The following is a 14781-nucleotide window of genomic DNA, read 5'->3' as shown; positions in this document are numbered from 1 at the left end:
AGGACTCTGGCAAAGTTTTGAAGGTAAAGAAGTATCAGAGGGAGAGTCTGAGCCATGTCCTTTGACTCCCAAGTCAGTGCTTGATTCCATGCTCCTTCACAGTTAGATCATCCCATCCTGGGCCATTTTAGAGATGAGACAACTGAGGTCCAGAGGAGCAAGCTGACTTGCTCTAGGTCACTGAGTAATATGACAGGGCCAGGACTAGAACACAAGCTTTCTGAGGTCCTTTTTGTATTGTATCAGTCAGACTTCTCTTTTATAGGAGATATGTATATATGTGTATATACATATATACTATATATGTGTGTATATATATGCACATATATACAAATATATAGTATGTGTATATATATATGTATACATAAATAAATGGAGGTAACTTGACTCAGTAGGCTAAACAAAGAATTCTAAACTGCTAGTTTCCATTGTTTGTGAAAGAAGTTGTTTTTCCTTCCATTTTTTGCATATTTGAGTCTCCCTTCAATTATAATAAAGTTATAACCTTATTCTGACTCACGTTCCCCCCAGTCACATATCTCCTATGGATGAGGTAACTGGGTTTGCAGGTCAAAGTGACTGAATGTGGACTGTTACTAAAGAATATAGATTTTTTTCATATTCTACCAGTGACAATCTTTCCTAAACTCCTCTCCAGTGGCCTCGGTACCTTTGAAAGAACATTATAATGATGGGGAGGAGGGTGATGCTGGTGGGGGCTCTTTCCCAGAAGCACCGAGCTGCCTGTGAAAGGGCTCTTGAGGAGAAGTTGGCCAGTGACTAGAGAAAATGATTGGGATAATCCCCTCTGGCCAGATCTGAACAGAGCCAACTAGAAGAAAGTAGCCAGGTTCAAGGTTTGTACATGATGGTGCTGTTTTTTTCTCTTCTTTTCTTTTTTCCTTCTTTCTTTTTTAAAAGAAAATGGTAAATGTTCCAGGAATTGTTTCGCTAGGCAGAGCTCATTTTGTGGATTGCAGTGTAGTGCTAAGTGCTCATAAGTGGTTCTTAGTGGTTGTAGGTGTTGATGGATGTATTCTCACCATAATAGAAATACCACCATTTAAAAGATAATTGTTTTGCTGCCCCCTCCCCCCCTTACATCAGATGAATTCGGAAGCAATCAATGATTTGCTAGTCATAAAAGCTTAAATACAGAGTGAGAACTCCTATGACAGTTTCTACTTTTCCCAGGTCAACCTCTTAGTAAATTGCATTTTTTTCTCTGTTATTGAATTTGTGGGCAGCTTTGTCAAGCAAGACCCATCAAAGTCATCCTTCTTTCCATGAAGTTTGAGATTGCAGCTACTGGGCAGGTAAATGGGTCATGGGATCATGGAGTAGGAGCTGGAAGGGACCATCTTGGCTAACTTCATCATTCATCAGATTAAGTCCAAGGGAAGTGATGGGACTCATCTGAGATCCCACAGGTAGTGAGTGACATGTGGAAGCTGAACCCAGGTCCTGTTACCAAACTGCTTGAACTCTGGAATATACCTCTGCGCAATTGAGAGGTTAAGTGATTTGTCCACGGTCACATAGTCAAAGGCTGTATCTGAACCATACTTTTCTAATTCCAAGACTAGCCCTCTCTTCAGGAAACTCTGCTGCCTCTGTTCATGTTACTAACATGTGAGAGTGTGCAAATATTGTAAAGCAGGCGTAGCATCAACTGTCTGGAGGCCACTGGTATCTCAGGCTTGCTCAATGCAGACATATTTTTCAGAGGCCATCTCTTGTGTTCAGTCATTTTTCAGTCATGCCTGACTCTTTGGGACCCCATTTGAGACTTTCTTGGCAAAGATACTGGAGTGATTTGCTGTTTCCTTCTCCAGCTTATTTTACAGATGAAGAAACTGAGGCAAACAGGGTTAAGTGATTTTTCCAGGGTCACACAGCCAGTACTCTGCTTTTGCTACAGTCATTCAAAAGAAGCTTCTTAAAAAATGAGAAACTATGAATCCCTATTACATACAGCTTTAAAAAAAAGTATATGTGTGTATAGAGTAATCAGTTCCTACTTCAAGTAGGTGATAAGATACCTAATCAATCTATTTTAATCATGGGCCTGGAACTGAAACTGAAAGTCAGATAAGTCTTTGAAAACCATCTGATGAAGTAACATGCCCCCAGATGACAGTTCTGTTCCAATTGGCTGAGGGATTTTGTTGTGCCTTCTGTTAAACAATGGAAGATTTTTGAGAAATTGGGAGTGAATGTGGAGTTCTAACCAAACCTCTTGAAAAAGAAACACCTGTGGGGAAGGAGAGGCCTTAACCAGGTCTCCTACCTGATCCCCCCACCCCTTTGACTGTAGGAATCCAAGCTGCAAAGGGCCAGGAGGATGCTAGTGTTCTCATCTTCCCACTGATGTTCACAACAGCGCCCCTGGATCAGCCGGTGGCAATGTCTCCACTGAGAGTCAAGGACAAACTCAATATTGATTCTTTACACTTACAGAGAACTTCTTGAGTACCACATAAACATGGGAAAAGGACTATGAGTTCCCCCAATGTCATATGCATTCTCTAAGCATGAGCCCACTTTTGCTTGGTCTGTGAATATACCTGTGGGAAAGTGTATCGCAAACATTTTAGGAATTTATTTTTTTTGTGTTCTCGTTAGTAAGTAAATATGCTACACGTGTTCAAGACTAACTGATTAAATTGGTTTTCAATTTATCGCCTTATTGAGAGGAAACACACCAATGGGGGCTCAAGCCAATGGCATTAGAAAATCACCCCTGACCTCTCAGGGGTACCTCTAGAACCCTGAGGGGAAGATGTGGTCAGCCCACTGATGGGGACCCGATAGGAACAAGAGTCAGAATAAGGACACCTCAGAGCTTAGATGGACTACATATATCCATCTATATTAGGGACAGGGATAGTGGCTGTACTTGTGATGTCATTGGTAGTAGGGGTTTCTGGATGAGAAAACTCCCTTTACAAATGAAGGCTGGCAATTTTGAAAGTGAAAGTTTTAGAGAGTTGTTTAGAGCGCTCAAGTTAAATCACTTGCCCAGAGTCAGAGTGTCATAGATTCAAAACCATCTAGGCCAGCTTCCTCATTTTATAGATGAGGAAAGTGACTGGCCCAGGGTCACATAGCCACTATGTGTTAGATTTTTCTGGTTTCAAGGCTGACTTTCTATCTATTACACTGTGTTGCTCTACCATGTTAAATTTGCATCTATTAAACAAGAAAGACCTGGATTCAAATCCTTCTTCTGACATATGTTGGCTTTGTGGCCCTGGGTGAATCATTTGACTACTCAGTGATCCAGAAAACTCTATAAATTGCAGAGAATTTGCTGGTTTTCCTCACTTGGAGTTCCCTATGAAAATGAAGTTATAGATTCAGTCCCCAATATGGTGGCACCAGTACTGCCTTTCTTGTTTGTGTCCCTTTCTGAACTCCCCTCTGTTTTCTTTTGCATATTTTAAAATGTTTCATTTCCTCTTTCTTCTTTTATTAAGATTGCTTTTATTTTTCCACATGTCTCTGTCTCAATTATGCCCTTGACCCAAGTACATGCTCCTCCAATTAACAATTAAGTATAGTCCAGAAAAACAGATGCACAAAGTATGTGAAATAAGAGAATCTTTAAAATATCCAAGAAATAACTAAATTATATTCTGTTAGAATTTTGTATCACACTCAGTCAAACTTACAATATCTTTGTGACCTTAAACTATTTCCATCCCATTTAGAGCAGCATATTCTGCCTCCAGAAATGGAGATACAATATTTATTCATTCAATAAATACAAGAAAATGTTTAATACGTCCTCAGTTTGTTTTAGGTGCTGAGAGAGAATCTCATTCAGGTATGGTTGGATGTTTGGATTAAATGGCCTTTCCAAGTGCTAATCCTGGGATTCTAAGATGTGAAGGTGAGGAAGGAGTGCCTTCCAAACATGGGGGACAGTCATCAGTAAAGACACAGGAATGGGAGATGGAGTATTCTGTGTAACAGCTAGAAGAAGAGATACACTAGTGACAGGTGGTAATGTCTAATAATGCTAAAAAGGTAGGCTAGGGTTAGCGCTAAATACTGGAAGACTTTCTAATAAGAAGTCATTGGCATTCATTGAATAGGAGAGTGACGTGGTAGGATCTGCGCTTTTGGGAAATCCCTTTGGCAGCTGCATGGAGGGTGTCTTGGAGAGGGAAGGAATTTAAGGAGAGGGAAGATCAAATAGAACACGACTGCAATAGTCTGAGAGAGAGGTGATAAGGGTATGAGCAAGGTTGGCATCACATGAGTAGGGAAAAGAAGATGTATCTGAGAAATATGGAGACAGAGTCAATGAGGACTGACATGTTAATGGAGAGGTAGCCTGAAACAGCGAAAAGGGCACCAGGTTTAGGGTCAGGGGATCCGGGTTCAAATCCCATCTCTGTCATTTACTACTGGTGTGACCTTGGACAAGTCACTTAACTTTTCTGGGCCTCAGTTTCCTTAACTGTAAAATAAGGGGATTGGCCTGGATAGGTAGCTTCTAAAATTCCTTGTAGTTCAAGATCTATAATCCTATGTGACGGAGGGGGAGAAGAGAGAGAGAGAGAGAGAGAGAGAGAGAGAGAGAGAGAGAGAGAGAGAGAGAGAGAGAGAGAGAGATGGAGATGGAGAGGGAGAGGGAGAGGGAGAGGGAGAGGGAGAGGGAGAGAGGAAGGGGGAGAGGGAGAGGGAGAGGGAGAGGGAGAGGGAGAGAGAGAAAGAGAGAGGAATTTCTACTATGAAATATAGATTGTGAACCTGGGTTCACCTGGAAAGGACAATGACAGTCTTATTTGTATTTTATTTTTCACCAATTACACATAAAAACAATTTTTGACATTCATTTTAAAAATTGAGTTCCAAATTCTCTCCCTCTCTCCCTACCCCACTCCTTGAAAAGGCAAGCAATTTGATATAGGTTATACATGTGTAATCATGCAAAGCATATTTTCATATTAGTCATGCTGTAAAAGAAAACATAGACTAAAATATAAACCCAAGAAAAATAAAGAAACCAAAAAAATTATGCTTTGATCTGCATTCAGATTCCATCAGTTTTTTCTCTGGGGATGGATAACATTTTTCATGCTAAGTTCTTCAGAATTGTCTTAGAAAATTGTATTGCTTAAAATAGGTTGCTCATTCACAGGTGATTTTCTTACGATACTGCTATTTTTGTGTTCAATGTTCTCCTGGTTCTACTCATTTCACTTTGCATCAGTTTGTACAAGTCTCTCTAGATCTTCCTGAGAGCATCTAGCTCATCATTTCTTATATCACAACAGATTTCCATCACACTCATAAACCACAAAGTTCAGCCATTCCCCACTTGGTGGGTATCCCTTCAATTTCCAATTCTTTTCTGCCAGAACAGAGCTGCTACAAATATTTGGGCATGGTTTTAAATTGTTCTACAAAATTGTTGAATCAGTTCACAACTCCAGATGGTAACAATCTTGACAGAAACAGGACATTTGGAAGAGGAATGAATCTTGGGGTAAAGATAATGAGGTCTGTTTTGAGCATGTGGAGTTTACAATGCTTATGCAACATTTTATTTGAAATGTCCAACAGGCAGTTGGTGATGTGAGACTGGACTTGGGAGAGAGTATTGGGAATTAGTACATGGAGATAATAATTAATCCCATGGGAGCTGAGGATGTCACTAAGAGTGTACAGAGAGGAGGGACTGGCCAGAGTTATGTGGTGAGGGGGCACCCAAAGTTAGGGGGTGGAATGTGGAAAATATTATTTGCAGGAAAATTCCCATCTCCAAAGACACCATCCCATTTCAAAACCTTGCCTATAGGGTTCATTTCAGCCACTCTTGAAAGTCCCAGGAGAGAGCTTGCTGGAGAAATCTCTGCCCTGGCACATGCCACACCAGAAGGGTTGGAGAGGTCATTGTCTGGGTCAAGGGCTTTAATCCTGTATGCTCTAGTACAAAGGAAGTCTGCAATTCCTCTTGGAATTTTAGTCACCATGGTTACCAGCACTGAGTGGCTTCTCTTGGATTCTCAAGAACATTCCTCTGAGTGTTGGCCTCTGATGATGTGTAAAAATAAAAGTAAAAATAAAAAACCTCCACCAAAAAGGAATCTCATGACTTATGGATCTGTGTCCAGATTCTCCTCCTCCTCCTCTTCCTCCATCTCTTCCATCTCCTTCTCTTCCTCCTCCCTCTTATGAAAGCTTTACCCACGGCAGGACATTATTGATTCACCTAAGGTCAAAAATTATCAGGAGAATGAAGTGTATCCTCTACTTTTCTGAAGGGATAAAACCTCCAGGGCCATCAATAGGAGTCACCAGTGCCCTTGGGGGGTTGCTTAGATCTTGGCTCAAGGATATCAGAGTTAGTATAGCATAAGGAATACTACTGACCATGGAATCAGAGGACCTGAATTCAAATTTTGGCTGTATCACTTATATGGGTGACTTGGACTGTGCTTCTCTGGGGCTCAGTTTCCTCATCTCTAAAACAAGAAGGTTGCAACAAATAACCTCTAAGATCCCTTCTAGTCCATTAACAATCATTTATTAAGCACTTACTATGTGCCAGAAGCTATATTCTGGCTTCTCCCCTGATGCCTCTAAACATGCTCAGGTATTTTATGGTATTAAAACATCCTTTCCTTGGATGTCTTCCCCTTAAGCTATCATTTTATGTCTCTCTTTCCAGCTCTATAACCATGACCTTATCAGTTAGACTGACTGAGTGTTAATAAAACCTTGGGACTTCCAAAGGGTAACTGAAACATTTCATCTGACAGAGGAGAGAATTGATACCACTGGAAGATAAGCAAAGTGGAAAAAGAAGAGAGGAAAAAGAGAAAAAAGGAGAGAGAAAGAGAGAAAAAAGGAGAGAAAAAGAAAACAAAAGAGAAGAAGAAAGAAAAGGAGAGAGAAAAGGAGAAAGAAAAAAGAGATGAGAGAAAAAGAGAGGAGGGAGAAAAAGAAAAAGAAAGGGAGAGAGAGAAAAAGAAAAGGAGAGAAAAGAACGAAAAGGAGAGAGAAAAGAAAAGGAGACAGAAAAAGAGAGAAAAGGGGAGAGAGAAAGGGAGGGGGCCAACAGTGGAGTTTAGGAGGCGACTCGGATTGGGGGGAATGGGGGGATTGGTGGTAAGAAGAGGATAAGGAAGGGATGAAGGAGAAAGAGGGGCTGCCAGAGGAGACAGAGGAAAAGTAAGCTAGAGCGGGCACTGCACCAAGTTGGTTCCCCAGCCTCCCATGGCCACCATCACCCACCAGAAACCTCCCCTTGGGGAGTTATCGCATCCAGCTGTCATCTGCTGGATTTGGATCGCTCTTCTTCCTTACTGAGTTCAGAACCTGCCTCAGTTTACCTTTTCACTCGCTTCTTGCCATTATCCTTGATGAATTCAGTGGAACACTGGGTTTCTCCTTCCTTTTCCCTTCCAAGTTTTTCTTCAGGCCCTGCTCCAAACCTCCAAGCTCCAATGCCAGAGCTCACTCAGATTATATCTGTGCCTTAGGCTTCTGCCCCTTAGCTAGTAATGATCACCCTGCTTCAGACAGAACTTTACCTATATTTTTTCACTTGAGATTCATAGAGACCACATGAAGTGGGGGGATTATGAGTATTTTACAGATGAAGAAAATTGAGACTTACAGTAACTTGCTCATGGTCACAAAAGAATAAGTAACAGAGATGGTATCTGAACCTAGGTCTTCCTGGCTTCAAATCCAATCATCTATACACTATCCCATGTTGCCTCTCCACAAAGGAAATAATATTCTAAGAATTAAAAAAAATAAAACTCCTACGTGAGCTAACTTGACTGTGATTGAAAATAGAATGTGAATTCCATCTATTTTCCTGGCTGGTCAGTGGAGCTTGTTGAATACGCTGCGGTAGGAGAACTTCTGTGAAAATACATCACTATTTTCAGAAAAGAACAAAAGATTCAATTCGGAAAAACAGTACCAGGTGTTAAAAGGAAGCTTTCAGTGGTTTTTCATATGAGTCGCCCAAAGCAGTCTTTGTAAGCTGAATGCTTGGCTCAAAAGACAGAATGTCCATGAAGGAAGCTCTCAAATGGTTCCAAGGAAGATGGTGATAATTGAGGGCAATGCTCTGACATTGCTATCTGTAAGCAGAGCTGAAAACATCTTTTATTGTGTTAGACTCATTGAACTGAAGCAACCGCCATGGTAGCCAGTCATGGCTGCTGTCCTTGGGGTAATATTAATGGCACAAAAAATCTGCAGGAAGGGTGAGGGAAGTATGCAGCTTTCACACCTCTCCTACAGCCTGGCACTCTTGATGTCTGACTGAGGTTCTTCCCTGGGAAATGTGGATTAAAAAAAGGATTCCAAGGAGATTTAAAGGGGGTTAGAAGACATGACCTGGAGAACACTGGAGGCTCATGGGCTTCAGAGCTGGCAGGACCATAGGATTATAGACTGAAAGGGGCACTAGTGATCACTTACTCCAATTGCCTCATTTTACAGAGAGGCAAACTGACGCTCAGGGAAAATCAGGGATCTGCACAAGGCTTAAAAGGTAGAACAAATTGAGATTTGAACTCAGTCCCTTGCTTTCCGAATCCAGTAGCCTTTGTAGCATATGAAGGTAGGGATTTTCAGAGTCCCATTGAACCAAGTTGTACCTTGATGGTGTGTCCGGTCTTCCTACTCTCTTCATCTACTACTTGGTGGTTGTGTTAGATTGTTTAATAAAATCCAGACCCACACAAATAGAGAAGGTTCTGCATACAACCTGAGATGAAAATCACCCATTAAAAAATTATGTACTTTGTTAGCATTGAAATGATCTCCCCTTCGCCCATCTTGCAGATAAAGAAACTGAGTCTAGAGAGGTTTAGTGAATTACTCGAGCTCTTTTATGGCCTCAAGTACCTTTCTTCACCCCCCAGCCACTAAATCTTCCTCTTTCGCTTAGTGTGTGGTGGGTAAGTTTTATCAGAAGCCAATTAGTAGAACTCTCTCATTTTACAGATGGGGAAACTGAGGCCTCACAGACAGTAAAAAGCTGGGGAAGGATGTGAAGCCACATCCTCTGATGCCAGATGCACAAGTCCTTCAGGCCTCTACAGGCATAGGCCATCTTCCTTGGCTTCAAAACTCTCAAACTCAAGTAGCAACAGGGACCATCAATCCATACCTAGGATACCTGTGTGATGCCTATTGAATTAGAAAACCACAAATTAACGCAATCCATATCATGTTAAACATTTTCTGATTACATTCTAATTTGATTTGTGTGGATTTGTTGTGGCCCTCTGCAAGCCTAGCGTTTGACACCTGATTGACCTCCACCCCCTCCCCACTCTCTGTTCTGTCCAGTAGTTAGAAAAAACTTCTAGTCAATGAATTCTTAACTAAGGGGTCTGTGAACCTGTACGAGAAAGAAGCAAAATATTTTTATTTCAATATAATGGGCTTCCTATGTTATCTATGTACTGTTGTTGTTATGTCTCGCTCTTCTTGACCCTATGGACCATACGAAAGGATTTTCTTGGCAAAGATACTGAAGTGGTTTATTGTTTCCTTCTCCAGTGGATTAAGGCAAACAGAGGTTAAATGACTTGCTCAGGGTCACACAGCTAGTAAATGCCTGAGGCTGATTTGAACTCAGGCTTAAAACTTAACATATAACCATATATGTGCATGTATATGTTATATAACATACAATATATCATAATACATACATGTAATATATAACATCACATATAATGTGATATATAGTTAATAAATTGTATATAAGATATACATATATATATTATGAGTGAATTCAAAGCCAAACCTAGAACCTCTGATTCCAAACCCAGCATTCTTTGTCCTGTACCTGTACCTAGAGTTTTAACATAGGAGATCCTTAATAAATATGAATTTAACTGAATGGGATTGAATTAAAATGTACTTGGAAGAGATTCCTTATCTGATATGAGTCTGAGCATGTAAATATTACCATCAAAATAAGAAAGTTAAGTCAGCAAAATGGAGGCTCCCATCTGTTCCCTGGGCACCCAGAACATAGTGCCATGGTCAAAGAGCAATTTCAGAGTAGAAAAATTTTTTTTCAAGTATATATATATATATATATATATATATATATATATATATATATATATATATATATATACATACATATACATAATATATGTATGAGTGTGTGTGTGTGTGTGTGTGTACAGATGAAATTAATAAATTGTCTACTTGTCTGACTCACTCAGCACATTCTCCCTTTAATTGGCTTATTAGAGTAGTGCCCAGGCACACAGCCCTGTTCAGAATTTCCACTATCAAATGAATCTCAATTTCATTGCCTCTGGCGAGGATGCTAGTTGCTGTTTGTCTGCCTGGGCATGCATTTATTTCTTACCAAAATTAGTTTTAATCAGCGTGGCTGAGTGATTCAGAAGCCAAAGAAACACAGCCAGGAGGTTGGGAAACTTTACTGACGATTCTGAGGATAACACCCCAAAATGTACTGGAGGCAAACTTCATGAACATTTCATTTTTAAAGACAAATTCAGTTGATCCAAAGTCAGCAAGAGGCAGGAAGAGTTTCATTGACATGAAACCTTGGGATATAACCAATCAGCAAGCATTTATTAAGCACCTACTATGTGGCCAGGCCCTGTACTAGGCACTGGGGATACAAATACGAGGTCCTGTGAATTCAAACCTCAGGACATGGCTAGGTCATTACTGGGGAGGCTGCTATGGGGGATAGCTGCCTGGGCTGGGGAGAGACTCATTTAGGGTAGAGCTGTCCAAAGGACGCCATGATCAGTTTCCAGAGAATCATTCTCCCTAACTAGGTGCTACACTCAGTTGGCTTTGTTTGCTAAAGGAACACAAAGAGACAGCTCCGTGGTACAGTGGGTAGAGTGCCTTGCTTAGAATCAGGAAGAATTCAAATTCTCCGTTAGACATTTGGCAGCTAGGTGGCCCTATATGATTCACTTTGCTCTTCCTGGGACATCTCATCTACCTCTAGATCTAAGGTTCTGTGATAAGAATTGTCCAGGCTCTTTTAAATTCTGATGCCTGGGGGTGGTGGTGGTGGGGAAGCTGCAAGGGCTCGTGGATATTCTGGCTCAGCTGCATCAAATGAGATGATATATAGCAAGTTACAGAAATGTTGTTGAGTTGTTTCAGTCGTGTCTGATTCTTCACGACCTCCTTTGGGGTTTTCAGGATAACACAGGATTTAGCAGCTTCTACACTAAGGGATTGAAGGGCTTGGAATATAATATTCCATAGGTCAAAGGAAGTAGGATTAAAACCAAGAATCACCTACCCAGCAAAACTGAGTATAATACTTCAGGGAAAACATGGAATTTCAATGAAATAGAGGACTTCCAAGCATTCTTGTTGAAAAGACCAGAGCTGAATAGAAAATCTGGCTTTCAAATACAAGAATCAAGAGAAACATGAAAAGGTAAACAGGAAAGAAAGCCTTAAGGAACACATTAAAGTTGAACTGTTTACATTCCTACATGGAAAGATGTTATTTGTAACTCATGAGATCTTTTTCAGTATTAGGGTAGTTAGAGGGAATATATATGTGTATATGTATGCATGTATATGTATATGGGTATATTACATGTGTAGGTATGTATATGTACATGGATGTACATGTGTATGTATATGTATCCATAGACAGAGGGCACAGGGTGAGCTGAACATTAAGGGAGAATACCTAAAAAAAATAAAATTTACTATTGAATGGAATGTGCTAGGAGTTAGAGAAAGGGAGAGGTAGAATGTAGCAAATCATCTCACATGATGAGGGAAGAAAGAACTTTTACAATGGAGGGGAATGGGGGAGATGAAAAGAAATAAGCAATCTTTACTCTCATGGGATTTGGTTTAAGAAGGGAATAACATACACTCAATTGGATATGGAAATCTATTTTATCCTGCAGGAAGGCAAGGGGGAAGGGGATAGGGGAGGGAAGAAAAAAAGAACATAGGTGATTCCCATGAAGTCAGGGACTATATCTTATGCAACATTTGATTTCTCCAAATGCCTATAAACAGCTGGTGCTTAATAAATACTCATTGAATATGATATTTTATACAAGTTCCATTTTATATGTTTAATGTGTTCCTGGGTATGTTTTTTTTTTTAAATCTGTAGAGAACTGTACTTTTCTCATGACTTCCACGATCATTTCAGAGATTTGTTCACATGTAAACAATTTTTGATCTTATGGTGTAATGAAAATCATGAACAAGATTCCTAAGGTTCAGTTTAAGAAGGATTCTACTTTGGTCAGTGGGCAAGCAGTCCCTCTCCATTGGAATCTCCCATGTGATGCCTGCAAGGAGATTTAGGCAAATGAATAATCAGTCTTCATTGACGTCTGCTTGTTTTAAAAGTACATACTGAAAAAAAACTCACCATAGAGTGGATTATAAGTCTTTGGGGAATTCTCACTGTTTGGAACTGGAATGTTTAAGTCGTCCTACTGGTCATGTTCTTGCTCCAGATATTCAGTAGATAGCCCACAGATGAACAGAAATGCTTTTCCCCTTTGACTTAGGATTTAAGGAATGCTGGTTCCAGAATACTCTGCTTACGAGCTTGTCAACCTTTGGTCCTTGGAATCCTTAGAGGCCCTGTGACTTATTACAAGGAGTTGATGAATCCACATATACACCAATCATGGTCACTTTGATATTTGGTCTAGGGATTTTTGGAACTATGGTCACATAGCTGTACCAAACACTGTGTGTGACTCTTCATAATACAGAAGCAAACATCTTCTGCAGACTGAATACATGTCTTGTATATACATATGTTTTATACATACATATATATGCATTGCTACCTGTCAAATGTATGTAGATAACATTATGATGAATAAGATTTAGATTCATCTGAAGGCTTTACTAAATCCATGTATCTTTCTGGCAGTATGTGTTTTCTTCATCAATGGATATCTGGGTGGGGAACCCAGCAACCCAGGGGTACACTTACAAAGGCTGGCAACTACTCCCATGCTAAATTCATGATCAGATTCTCAGTGTAATAGGTAAATGTGTTTTGCTCATTTCCCCCTAGTTTTTTTTTTTCAACATTCTTGTTTAAAATTTTGAGTTCCAAATTTTATCCCTCCTCCCCTCCTCTCCTCTACCTGAGCTAGTAAGTAATCAGATGTAGGTTATACATGGGTAATTTTGTAAAACATTTCCATATTAATTGTTTTGTACATGAAGACTCAAATAAAATGAAAAAAAAAGAAAGTGAAAAACAGCATGCTTCAGTCTGTACTCAATCGATATCAGTTCTTTCTCTGGAGGCGGGTACATCATTACTCCTTTGGGATTGTCATCATTGTGATATTGAGAATAGCTAAGTTTACCCCCACTTTTTTTTTTCAAAAGACTCTATTAAACTTTTCAAGGCTTAGCTCAAATCTAAGAGCTCAAATATGACCTCTTAAGGGATGTATATCCTCATCCTTTAGTTGCCAGCGCTCTTCCTCCAATCCCTAGAAATTGCTGTTTATTCTCTCCCTCCCTCTCTCTCTCTCTCTCCCTCTCTCTCTCTCTGTGTCTCTCTCTCCCTCTCCCCCTTCTCCTCCCCCTCCTCTTTCTTCTTCCTCTCTCTCTCCACACATACATCCACATACATATACACACGTGTATGTGTGCATGTATACCCACATCTCTCTCTCTCTCTCTCTCTCTCTCTCTCTCTCTCTCTCTCTCTCTCTCTCTCTCTCTCTCTCTCTCTCTCTCTCTTTTGCTGCTTTTCTCTGTAGATGTAGTTTTCCCTTGAGGGGAAGAGTCTGTTTTCCTTTTTAAAATGTTTGGATGTTTTAAACCGTTTTAGACTCCACTACCAAGCACAGTGCCTGGTACATAGCAAGTGTTGAACAAATGCTTAGTGAGTGACAACATGAATTTGAAGTATATAACAAGCTACAAACGAGTCAAATAACTCAGCGACCACTTCCATAAACTTGGTCTCTCTTTGAAGGTTAGGCTTCTTTTAATTTCTTCAGATTTTTCCTTTGGCTTTCACCAAATATGCAGGAGAAGTTCCCTGGTGGAAAGGGAATCATGAATGGTAGTGGATTAACACAAACGAGCATTCAGAAAATGAGACTGACTTGCAATTGTGGAAGTTGGTGAAAACTTTGAGAAATCTGACTCATCTTTCTTTGTCCCATTGCCACGTTAGGTCCTCAGGTCAAGGCTGTGGCAATCCAGACTAACAACGTAGAACCAAATTAAGCAGTAGTACCATAATGAAATGCAGGTTTTTAGGTTTTGCTAGTGGAACTCAGTACTTGAGTGGAAAGAATGGGGTCTCTTGGGCAGGGACCTGTGAATTCAGGGAATGTCCCCTTGGTGAGATCTTTCTTTTTCCCAATGGGAACGCTCCTTCACTCTCTACCATCCAGTATGCATTTTCCTAACGTAAACTGTCTTTGATTTATGTTTTGCTATTTTGATAAATGAGTTTCTTCTCTTTAAAAAAAGAAAAAAGAAAAAAGCACAGGACTTTATTTGGAAAGTTTTATCTTCCACCGATTCCCTTCACATTCAAGCATTAGTATTTTGTTCTTAGATTTTTGTTTGTATATATTTGCTTACTTCTTGTCTCCTCCATCAGATTGTGAGGTCCTTGAGGGCAGGGACTGTTTTTTGTCTCTTTTTGTATCCCTAGTGCTTAGCAAATAATATGTGCTTTATAACTATTGATTGACTAGACAGGTTTAGTGTGTTCACTCTTGGAATTCCTTGCACCTGAGGCATCACCTGAAGAGT

The 14781-nt window shown here is 40.1% G+C and overlaps 1 protein-coding gene across 1 annotated transcript in view; it reads left to right on the top strand.

The window, feature by feature from the left end:
* The window catches only part of NR1D2 (nuclear receptor subfamily 1 group D member 2), a 138068-nt gene that overhangs the window by 96901 nt on the left and 26386 nt on the right, over positions 1-14781 (top strand). The window lies entirely within an intron of this gene.

Source organism: Notamacropus eugenii, chromosome 3 (assembly GCF_028372415.1).
Source record: "Notamacropus eugenii isolate mMacEug1 chromosome 3, mMacEug1.pri_v2, whole genome shotgun sequence".
NCBI classification, from domain to species: domain Eukaryota; kingdom Metazoa; phylum Chordata; class Mammalia; order Diprotodontia; family Macropodidae; genus Notamacropus; species Notamacropus eugenii.
This window is presented reverse-complemented; position numbering and strand designations above follow the sequence as displayed.